Genomic DNA, 12,164 nt, shown 5'->3' with positions numbered 1-12,164 from the left:
TGGTCTAGAACTCCTGACCTCAAGTGACCCTCCCACTTCGGCCTCCCAAAGTGCTGTGATTACGGGCGTGAGCCACTGTGCCCAGCCCCAAAGATCAAATATTAACTGATTAAGCTGGGAGGTAAAATTAGGTTTGTCTGACTTCTAAAGCCCCTATTTACATGACACATAGTTCTCAAACTTCAGTGAGCAGAGAATTGCCTGCTCAAGCTTCCAGGTGATTCGGAAGCAAGATGTGCCTAGATGCACTTTGAGAGATGCTTTATTTAGCCCTCCCAGTCATATCTTCTGTATTTGGGAACAGGAGTAGAAATAAATCAGATATCTATGTTCTTTGTAGTAAAACTAGAAATTCAATGTGAATATTTTGACCCAGCAGTTCCATTCCCAAGAAATTTGTACATATGGCCACCAAAAAAGCTAGTATTAGGATGTTCTTAGCAGTGTTATTAGTAATAACCCCAAACTGGAAACGACCCAAATGCCCAGCAGAAGCAGAATGGATAAAAACATTGTGGTACACTCACACAATTTAATGCTGGATAGCAGTGAGATTGAAGAATCTACAACCACCTGCAGGAATATGGATGAATCTCACAAATATCACATTGAATGAAAGAAGCCAGATACAAAATAATATGTACCACATGATTTCATTTCTATAAAATATAAAATAAAAAAGGCAAAGCTCATCTTTGATGTTAGAAATCAGTGTAGTGGCAGGAGCATGGATGGACACTGGAAGTGTTAGGTTACTTGATGTGTGGCTGTGTGTACTTAGCTTGTGAAAGTCCACTGAGCTGCACTTAGGATATGTGTACTTTTCTTTTCTTTTTCTTTTTCTTTTTTTTTTTTTTTGAGACGGATTCTCGCTCTGTCACCCAGGCTGGAGTGCAGTGGTGCGATCTCGGCTGACTGCAACCTCCGCCTCCCAGTTTCAAGCGATTCTCCTGCCTCAGCCTCCTGAGTAGCTGGGATTACAGGCGTGTGCCACCACACCCAGCTGATTTTCATATTTTTAGTAGAGACCAGATTTCACCATGTTGGCCAGGCTGGTCTTGAACTCGTGACCTCAGGTGATCCACCTGCCTCGGCCTCCCAAAGTGCTGGAATTACAGGCATGAGCCACCATGCCCAGCTGATACGTGTACTTTTCTGTATGTCTATTATTCTTTAGTACAAAGTTTAAAAATATTGTTATTCACAACAATCAAGAAAGGGAAACTCTACAATGTATTTCCCATTTCCAAATAATTCTGGTGATCTAATAAACTCTAAGGAATGGCATCAGATCCTTCTTACAATTATAGCTCTTGGCTGCTAACAGAGCTTCAAAGTGCTCAGGCCTTCCAGGGGCCAGTATATCCAGCCCCACAGAGAGCCTAGGTAAACCCTTGAACAAAACACCTTATGCCTAGGACCACTCCAGCCCTAGTCAGGTAATCTGTGAATTAAAATCCATGGCCCCCAATTGTGTACTATGCCTGGCCTCACAGTCAGACAGGTTGTGGGCTGAGGAAATGGATGGCATTGGTTAGGCAGCAAGAGTACCTCAGAATAATTCTGCTACAGGGTGAATTCTAGAAAATAGCTGACCCAGAGCCTTTGCATCAGGGTTTGGGAGGGTGAAAAATAGAAGAGCTGTAATTAAAGCTTTTAGAATCCTCTCTTTGTCTGCCTATTGCTATAGGAAATCTGGTTAAATTAATCTACTTTACCCCACAATCTTCCAGGATGGAACCCTGAGGGTCAACATTTAGAGATCCAATAGACAAAGAGTCAGGAAAAGAAGACGGAGAGTACTTCTCAAATAGGTGGGAGATCAGAGGTCCAAGGGTAGAGCAATCACCTTACTGGTAGTTAACACAGTTTTCTTGTAAAATATTGTTTTTGTTAAAGAAATCATCCACTTTGAAGAAAATATCATCTTTGGAACATCTTTCCTTCAGTGACTCAGAAAAAAAGAGGTTTTATTATTGAAATAGAATCTAGCAAATACCTCAAGCTGAGACATGTTAGAAATATCTGTACTTCTATCCAAGTGTATTACAAACCTCCCACACTGCATAATTTGTTCTAATGCTTGTTTCTTTCAATCTTCAACAATGTTTTCTATATGTCTTCTAAATATATTTGCTGACAAAGGAATGCATTTTAGTTTGACATCAGTTTTTTTTTTCCTACACATTAGAGCAGCTAGTTTTACTGTAGCATGAAGAACAGATGATTTTGCAATGGTATGAGACTTTTGTTTTTTCTCTGTTAAATTATGGAAACTCAAAAAGGCTTCTAAACACTTATCATTACATGTAACAGTATTTTGTGACATACTGGATTGAGTATCACATGACTTGCAACATTGAAACATTAAACATGAAAAAATCATAGAGGTTTGTCTTCATGTTCTGGATGCTTCATTTTAAAATATGTTAATTACAATAACTTCATACCATCATTAGCTAATATCTCAAGGTGATATTTAATGTTATTGGTAGCAGATATTTCTAATGGTCTTCTATGATATAATTTTCAATTCAACTATCTTCTTGTCAGATCAGATTGGGTTGTCGTTGTTCGTACCTGATAATATGGTGGCTGCTGAACTTATGCAGGGAGTAGAAGGGTCAGCTCTGCCATTTTCTTGTTGTTCACTTATGCTTGCATTATCTTTGCTTTCCTATTTCATTGCAGGAAATGTTTTTCTTGTTGTTGTTTGTTTGTTTGTTTTTGAGATGGAGTCTCACTCTGTCGCCAGCCTAGAGTGCAGTGGCGTGATCCTGGCTCAGTGCAACCTCTGCCTCCTGGGTTCAAGTGATTCTCTTGCCTCAGCCTCCCAAGTAGCTGGGACTACAGGCGGGTACCACTATGCCCGGCTAATTTTTGTATTTTTAGTAGAGATGGGGTTTCACCATGTTGGTCAGGCTGGTCTCGAACGCCTGACCTCGTGATCCACCTGCCTCAGCCTCTCAAAGTGCTGGGATTACAGGCGTGAGCCACCGCGCACGGCCTGCAGGAAATATTTTAAGCCACCTGCTGATTTATGTGCATTGGTTTAGTTAAAACTAGATAATATAATCCACAAATACCTTTATCTAGGCTCAGGTGAACTGCGGTATATTGCAATAAGCTGAAAGCAAATGAAAAAATGTCAGGTGACGCAGGCTACCCAACTTTCACGTTCCCTTTAGGATACCTCATGTATTTGATGTTGACAGAGATGGGGCACCAGTGTAAGCCCATGTATTAGAATTAGAAGGCCACAGGCATCATGGCTCATGCCTGTAATTCCAACACTTTGGGACGCTGAGGTGGAAGGATCACTTGAGCCTAGGAGTTCCAGACCATCCTGGGCAACATAGTAAGACACTATCTCTACAAATGGTTTTTTTAATTAGATGAACATGGTGATATGTGCCTGTAGTCCTAGGAGGCTGACGCAAGAGGATCCCTTGTGCTTAGGAGTTGGAGGGCATGATGAGTGGTGATTGTGCCACCGCGCTCCAACTTGGGTGACAGAGTGAGATCCTGTCTCAAAACAAGCAAACAAAAATAGATATTTTTCTTGGTTTTTATAAAACTTTTTTTCTAATTTTTTGACATGAAAAATAAATACAGTAAGTCCTCACATAACATTATCAAGTGGTTCTTGGGAACTGTGACTTTAAGCAGAATGATATAGAATGAAACCAGTTTTACCGTAGGCTAATTTATGTAAACAAGAGTTAAGTTCCTATGGTATATTTCTGGCCACAAAAACATCACCAAACTTCTTTTTAAAATTTTTTATTGATATATATATTGAGACGGAGCCTCGCTCCATTGTCCAGGCTGGAGTGCAATGGTGTGATCTTGGCTCACTGCAACTTCCATCTCCTGGGTTCAAGCCATTCTCTCACCTCAGCCTCCGGAGTAGCTGGGACTACAGGTGCATGCAACCATGCCCGGCTAATTTTTTTATTTTTTAGTAGAGACGGGGTTCACCATGTTGACCGGGCTGGTCTCGAACTCCTGACCTCAAGTGGCCTGCCCACCATGGCCTCCCAAAGTGCTGGGATTACAGGCGTGAGCCATTGCACCCGGCCTGATTACATTATATTTCTACATACTTATGGGGTACATGTGAAATTTTGTTACATGCATAGAATGTGTAATGATCAAGCCAGGGTATTTAGGGTGTCCATCACCTTGAGTATTTATCATTTCTATGTATTGAGAACATTTCAAATTTTCTAGCTTTTTTTTTTTTTTTTTTTAGACAGTCTTTGCCCTGTTGCCCAGACTGGAGTGCAGTGGTATGATCTTGGCTCAGTGCAACCTCCGCCTCCCAGGTTCAAGCGATTCTCTTGCCTCAGCCTCCTGAGTAGCTGGGATTACAGGCATGCGCCACCATGCCCAGTTAATTTTTGTATTTTTAGTAGAGACGGGGTTTCACCATGATAATCAGGCTCATCTCGAACTCCTGACCTCAGGTGATCCACCCACCTTGGCCTCCCAAAGTGCTGGGATTACAGGCGTGAGCCACCATGCCCAGTCACTTTTCAAGCTATTTTGAAATATGTAATACATTGTTGTTAACTATAATCGTCCTACTCTGCTATCAAATGTTAGAACTTATTCCTTCTATCTAACTGTATGTTTGTACCCAGTAACCAACCTCTCTTCATCCCAACCCCGCTCACCCACACACCCTTCCCAGCCACTATCTCCATGATAGTGGTATCTATCATTCCACTCTCTACCTCCATATGATCAACTTGTTTAGCTCCCACTTATGAGTGAGAACATGCAATATTTGTCTTTCTGTACCTGGCTTAAGTGGCTCTGAAAAGAACCTTTGGTTTTTGAAAGTAGAAGTTGTTCATTTGGAGCTGGTGTACTTGGTGAGGGCCTTGGTGTTGTCAGACACAGTGTGCTTGGCCATCTCCCTAGGCAGCAGGCGCAAGCTGTATGGATCTCCCTGGAGGTGATTGTCGAGTACTTGTAATGCATCAAGAATGATGCACTTGAAGATATTGACAAATGAGTTCATGATGCCCATGGTGTTCGATGAGATACCAGAGTTGAGATGGACCTGCTTCAGTACCTTGTAAATGTAAATAGAGTAGCTTTCCTTGTGGCTATGCTTGTGATTCTTGCCATCCTTCTTCTGGCTCTTGGTCACACCGCCTTCTTGGCACCCTTCTTTGGAGCAGGAACAGACTTGGCTGATTCAGGCATGTCAACACAAATCAATAACTGTACTGAGAAAGAAGCCACTTCAACGCCACCACACTTCTAAATAAAGACCAAAACACTCCTAGTATCATTCAACATTGAAATACATGTGAGCTGTGTATACATTTAAGAAAGACTAATAAAAACAAGATAATCATTTACCAACTTATTCCAGTTCAGGGTAGTGGGTGACTGGGACCTATCCTGACACCTCAGGGCACCTGGTGGGAATCAGACCTGGACAGGACACCATCCCATTGCAGGGCACACTCACACACACACACCACACTCATAACACTGGGACAATTTTTTTTTTTTTGAGACAGAGTATTGCTCTGTCACCGAGGCTGGAGTGCAGTGGTGCAATCCTGGCTCACTGCAACCTCCGCCTCCCAGGTTCAGGCAATTCTCCTGCCTCAGCCTCCTGAGTAGCTGGGATTACATGCATGTGCCACCGTGCCCAGCTAATTTTTGTATTTTTAGTAGAGACGGAGTTTCACCATGTTGGCCAGGCTGGCCTCAAACTCCTGACCTCAGGTGATCCGCCCGCCTTGGCCTCCCGTAGTGCTGGAGTTACAGGTGTGAGCCACTGCACCCAGCACACATTGGGACAATTTAAAGACATTAATTAACCTGATGTGTACATCTTTGGGATGTGGGAGGAAACCAGAGTACCCCGAGAAAACCTACACAGATATGGGGAGAATGTGAAAATGCTTCACAGACAGTGGCCCTGACCCGGAACCAATTTTTTTTTTTTTTCTCATCCACGTTATAATGAAAGGACATTGAACAAGATAGCGTTATTCAAGGATCTGAAGTATAAACACAATTGTTGCTGTCTAATGGATTGTCTTGCCCATCCCACATTAGAAAGCATTGGTCTAGGCATTCTAAATCTTACCCTTGGATCCAACCATCAGGGAGAAAAAACTGTATTTTCAGGGTGCACGTTCGTTTGGCCCCTTGAAGAAAATGCTTTTCTGAACTACTTTTTGGTGCTGGGGTTCTGCCTTGCTTGGAAAGTACTATGGAGACAAATATGAAAAAAAAAAAAACCAGGATTTTCTGGCCAGGTGCGGTGGCTCACGCCTGTAATCCCAGCACTTTGGGAGCCCGAGGCGGGTGGATCACGAGGTCAGGAGATCGTGACCATCCTGGCTAACATGGTGAAACCCTATCTCTACTAAAAGTACAAAAAATTAGCCGGGTGTGGTGGTGGGCGCTGTAGTCCCAGCTACTCGGGAGGCTGAGGCAGGAGAATAGCGTGAACCCAGGATGCGGAGCTTGCAGCGAGCCAAGATCGTGCCACTGCACTCCAGCCTGGGCAACAGTGCAAGAGTCCGTCTCAAAAACAAACAAAAAAGCCAGGACTTTCTCTACTAGGGTGCTGTTGTTGACTGTGTCAGTACCGATGTCACTACAGCACCACGTAGCATGCCCTTTAAGGTGGCACCACGGGAGGAATTTCTCTCAGAACTCAGCATCAGGAAAATGCTATGCTTTTTCCTCAATAGCTATTTTGCTTTGTACTTAAGGACAATATTAACTTTGTTTTCCTCTTTGCTGTGACTGCTGGGAGCTTAAAGCCATTTTTGTAATCTTACCTTTTTGAAATGTAGAGGACTGTGATAAGCATTTCTTTGGGCTCATTTCACCCCGACCTTTAAAAAACAAGCATATTTTGGCTGGGCACGGTGGTTCACGCCTGTAATCCCAGCACTTTGGGAGGCCGAGGCAGGCAGATCACAAGATCAGGAGATCGAGACCATCCTGGCTGACACAGTGAAACCCCATCTCTAGCAAAAATACAAAAAATTAGCTGGGTGTGGTGGTGGACGCCTGGGGTCCCAGCTACTCGGGAGGCTGAGCGTGAACCTGGGAGGTGGAGGTTGCAGTGAGCTGAGATCCGGCCACTGCACTCCAGCCTGGGTGACAGAGCGAGACTCTGTCTCAAAAAAAAAAAAAAAAGAAAGAAAGAAAAACAAAAATAAACAAAAAAACATATTTCTCCTCCTCACCCCAGATCTTGCAACTATTATTTTAAACTTTCAAATTTTATTTTTTAAGTCACCTCAAGTCCTTTGGGGAAGGAGTTGGGATATGAATATGATATAACATTGTTACTGATGTTCACTATAAATTCCTTAAGTTCAATTGCCTAAGAAAAAAATTATTTAGAATGTGGAATTTTTATCTCTCGGTAAAGATTGTTTTCTATTGTTAATAGCATCTATGTATTTCATGAGTCTAAGAGGTTATTCATGGTAAGTTGCACTTCCATTTCAAAGGTGTTACAATGTGGAAAAAATGGCCAACACTGATTTTAAGATAATATCTATTGTAAGATCCCTCCTACTCTCAGAGATGTTAAAATGTGAGGAGAAATGTACATTTTAGAATCAATGAAATGTGGTTTTACTTATAGTATTATGAGTCTTCTAGCTATTTGATGTTCACTCACTGCTGCTGTGAGGTTGGAAAGTGGCCGCATGAGATGGAGTTATGGTTTATGAGTGGTCAGTGTTTTAAGGAAGCCTGTATCTCCAGGGCATAATAAAAATTCTGATCTCTGATCACCAGAAGGGCAGTATGTACTAGGCTGACCAAGATGTGAGCATTCAGGCACTGGTTTACTGGTTTACAAAATGAAGTTATTATGTGGGAACTCCAAATAAAGTTGGAAAATGCGTGGTTTTTGTTTTTGTTTGTTTGTTTGTTTTTTGAGACAAGATCTACTCTGTCACCCAGGCTGGAGTGCAGTGGCATGCAATCACAGCTTATTGCAGCCTTGACCTCCTGGGACCAAGCAGTCCTCCCACATCAGCCTCCAGAGTAGCTAGGACTACAGGCGTACGCCACCATGCCCGGCTAATTTTTCGTAGAGAGAGGGTTTCGCCATGGTCCCCAGGCTGCTCTCGAACTCCTGAACTCAGGCGATCTGCCTGCCTCTGCCTCCCAACGAGCTGGGATTACAACAGTGAGCTACTGAGCCCAGCCTGGAAATGTGTCTTTAAAAGACATTTAAGATAATTTTTAAACTGTGCTATTGTTTTGCTTTTAACCAACTTCAAAATACTTATTCTCAACAATAGAAAAATGGGCAAAGGACAGATTATTCCCTGACGAAAATACAAATGGCTAATAAACATTTGAAAAATGTTCAATCTTTTTGTAATCAAAATAATGCAAATTGAAACAGCATGCTACCATTTTTTGGTCTATAAAACTGACAAAGGTAATACTCAATGCCAGTGAGATGGCAGCAAGATAGGTGCTTTCATACATTGTAATGTGAGTATAAATGATACGGCTTTTGTAGGAGGTAATTTACCAATACATGTTGAAATGTTCTTCAAATATTTATCTTTAAAATGTTCATACCCCTGATCTAAGTAATTCAGTTTCTAGGCATCTATCATAAGGAAATAGTCAGAGGTTCAGAATTATGTTTAGAATGTTATTTATATTAGTGAAATATAAATAATTTAATATTCAATGATAGAGAAGTATTTAAATTACGGTTCTTTTTCAGTGAAATGTTTTACAGCTATCAAAATTAGTGAGGTTGAAAACTATTTAAATGACATGATAAGATAATCATGATATATTGAGTGAAAAAAACTGTCTATCCAGCAAGATTCCAAACTTGTTAATATGTATATATGCCATACCAGAAAGCCTGAAATGAAATATAGAAAGCTAACTATGGTTGTCTCTGGGAAGTAGAAAGAATTATTGGTAACTTTTATTTTCCTCTCTTAACTTTCCCAAATTTTCTATGATATATATTATGATGATGATAAGAAAAAGCTATGAAAGATTGACAATATATTTATTTTATTATTGAGTTTAAAGTCTGTATTTGTCTTTATCAATTATCATTCTCTCTCCTGTGACTTTAAATTCCCCCATTCAACAAATATTCTTAAGGACCTTCTATATGCCGGGTACTGCCTGGTGAATAAGGATACAGCAATGAGTAGACAGACCAAGTCCTTGCTTTCTTAGAGCTTCCCTAATAGCAGGGAGAGACTGAGCTTAAATATACAATGTTTCCTCATCTGATGACCTGGACCTCTCTTCTACCTGCCTCCATGCCCTTAGCTGAATGAGTGAATCTAGTCTAATGGCTTTATTTATCACATACTCTGTCAGTTTCTAAACCTGCATCTCTAGTTAGCCCTTTCTCCCAAACACTAGATTTATACATCCAATTGTCTACCTGACATCTCCACTTGGAGATCTAATAGGTATGTCAAACCAAATCTGTGAGAATGAAATTGTTAATTCCTTGTTGTCCCTCCCACCCCTAGATCTACTCTTCCAGTGTTTTACCCCTCCTAGGGAATGGCAATGCCATCTTTCCAGTTCTTCAGGCCAGCAGCTTTGGAATTATCCTGACTCCTCTCATTCTTTCACATCCTACATCCAATCTATTTCAAGTTTTATATATCCAAAATCTATCCAGAATCTGGCCACTTCTTACCACCTCCACTGCGATCACTCTGACCCCTGCCTCTGTCTTCTTTTGCCTGATTATTACACCAGACACCTCAGTGCTTTTCTTGTTTCTACCTTTGACCTCTTACAGTTTATTCTCAACACATTAGCCAGATGGTCTTACTAAAGCTAAGCCAGATCATTATCATGCCTTGTTCAAAACTCTCTGATGCCCAGGACTTTGGGAGGCTGAAGCAGGTGGATCACCTGAGGTTAGGAGTTCGAGACCAGCATGGCGAAACCCTGTCTCTACTAAAAATACAAAAATTAGCCGGGTGGGGTGGCGCATGCCTGTAGTCCCAGCTAGTTGGGAGACTGAGGCAGGAGAACCGCTTGAACCCAGGAGGCAGAGGTTGTAGTGAGCCGAGATTGCACCACTGCACTCCACCCTGGGCGACAGAGTGAGACTCCAACTCAAAAACGAAACAAAACAAAACGCTCTGATGGCTCCCATCTCCCTAGAGTGAAAGCCAGTCTTTACAGTGTCCTAAAAGGCTCACGCGACTGGGTGCCTCTCATCTCCTTTCTTCCTGCCTCACCTCTGGCTACATCTTTTCTTTTTTGTTCGCTTCCTCCAAGCATACTGGCCTTCTAGTTATTCCTGGAAGAAGCCAGGCATGTTCCTGCCTCATGGCCTTTGCCCTTGCTGTTTTCTCTGCCAGGAATGCTCTTTCTCCGCATGGCTCACTTGATCCTTTATATATTTACACATACATCAACTTCTCTGACTATCCTATTTACAGTGATACCCCTAACACTCCCTATTCCCTTTCCTTGCCTTATTTTTTTCTATAACACGTAATCACCCTTTAACTAAAATACTACATGTTTTATGTTCTTTTTTGTTGCTTGTTTATTATCTTTAAGTATTAAGAGGGCACAATTTTTTGTTTTGTTTTGTTTCCTGATGTATCCTCAGAAGCTAGAACAGTGCCTGGCACACCGCAAGGACTCAAAAAGTGTTTGTCTGATGTTAGAAAAATGAATGATGGGTAGATACCATGAAAGTAATTTAAACATTTTTAAAAGCTCAGATGAGTTTTAAATATTCCATATACCTGCAAACCATATCATTTAACAGTTAATTTTTGGGTAATAGTTTTTATTTTTCAAAATACTCCTCTCTTCTTAATATAGGCCTCTCTCCCCCACCCCCGCCCCATTTGGGACACCTGAACCTTGATTAAATTTTCTGCCTCTCTGAATTTAAAGAAGAGGAGATATTTCTTTAAATTCATTTTTGCATTATGAACGTTGCATGAATGCATTCTCATTTTAAAAATAAAACAGAATGACAGACATATATGGAATAAACAATGAAATCCCTTCATCTCTTCTCCAAAATATTATCTTCTTCCCAAGAGGTAACCCCAATTAACAATTCAATGTGTATCATTCAAGTCCAGTGCTTTCCAGTAGAACTTTCTGTGATGATAGAAATGTTCTATATCTGCACTGCCCAATATTGTACCCAGTACCCGGTAGTCACATGGGTTATTGAGCACATGAAATGTGGCTAATGTGAATGACAAACTGCTTTTAATTTTATTTAATTTTAATTAATTATAATTTGAATTTAAATAGCCGCATGTGACTAATGGCTACCATATTAGCACAGTTCTAAACTATTTCTTTTTCTTTTCTTTTTTTTTTTGAGACAGAGTTTCACTCTTGTCGCCCAGGCTGGAGTGCAGTGGCGTGATCTCAGCTCACTGCAACCTCCACCTCCCAGGTTCAAGCAATTATCCTGCCTCAGCCTTCTGAGTAGCTGGGATTACAGGCATGCACCATCAGACTCAGCTAATTTTTGTATTTTTAGTAGAAATGGGGTTTCACCATGTTGGCCAGGCTGGTCTTGAACTCCTGACCTCAGGCGATCCACCCGCCTCAGCCTCCCAAAGTGCTGGGATTACAGACGTGAGCCACTGCGCCCAGCCCTAAACTATTTCTACACAATTACCTCTCTCTTTTCTTCTTTTTCTCTCTCTTCCCCTTCTCTCTCTTTTTACTATAAATGACATCATACTAGATAGCATGTATACATACATATTATACATATTGCTTTGTGACTTGCTTTTTGCATTCAACAAAATGTCTTAGATATCATTCTCTGTCAGTACATATGTATCTGTCTTGCTGTTTTCAATGGTGCCTGTTACTTATAACATGTGCATACCATACATAACTAAATGAAAAAAATGGATATTTCTTGGTGCTGAATCACATACTGGGCCTCTTTTTTCTTCTCTCCAGTGACATTTATTGGTGACGACTTTGCACCAGCTGCCTGATTTAAGAGTCTACATAATCAATGACACAGTCTAAGAATCCAGTGATTCGTGTGTGTTGGGCCCATGGTCAACTATATTATCTATTTTTTTCTGTCCTCTCTATCTTCAAAAGACAAAATATTCTGATTCCATAATAAATAAGGCTTTAAAAATATG

The 12,164-nt window shown here is 41.1% G+C and overlaps 1 protein-coding gene and 1 pseudogene across 3 annotated transcripts in view; one reads left to right on the top strand and one right to left on the bottom strand.

The window, feature by feature from the left end:
- The window catches only part of PCYT1B (phosphate cytidylyltransferase 1, choline, beta), a 126,596-nt gene that overhangs the window by 49,626 nt on the left and 64,806 nt on the right, over nt 1-12,164 (top strand). The gene's annotated exons all lie outside the window — the stretch shown is intronic.
- Nucleotides 4,859-5,217, bottom strand: LOC105506849 (annotated as a pseudogene).

The sequence above is a fragment of the Colobus angolensis genome, unplaced genomic scaffold (assembly GCF_000951035.1).
Source record: "Colobus angolensis palliatus isolate OR3802 unplaced genomic scaffold, Cang.pa_1.0 Scaffold140, whole genome shotgun sequence".
NCBI lineage: Eukaryota > Metazoa > Chordata > Mammalia > Primates > Cercopithecidae > Colobus > Colobus angolensis.
This window is presented reverse-complemented; position numbering and strand designations above follow the sequence as displayed.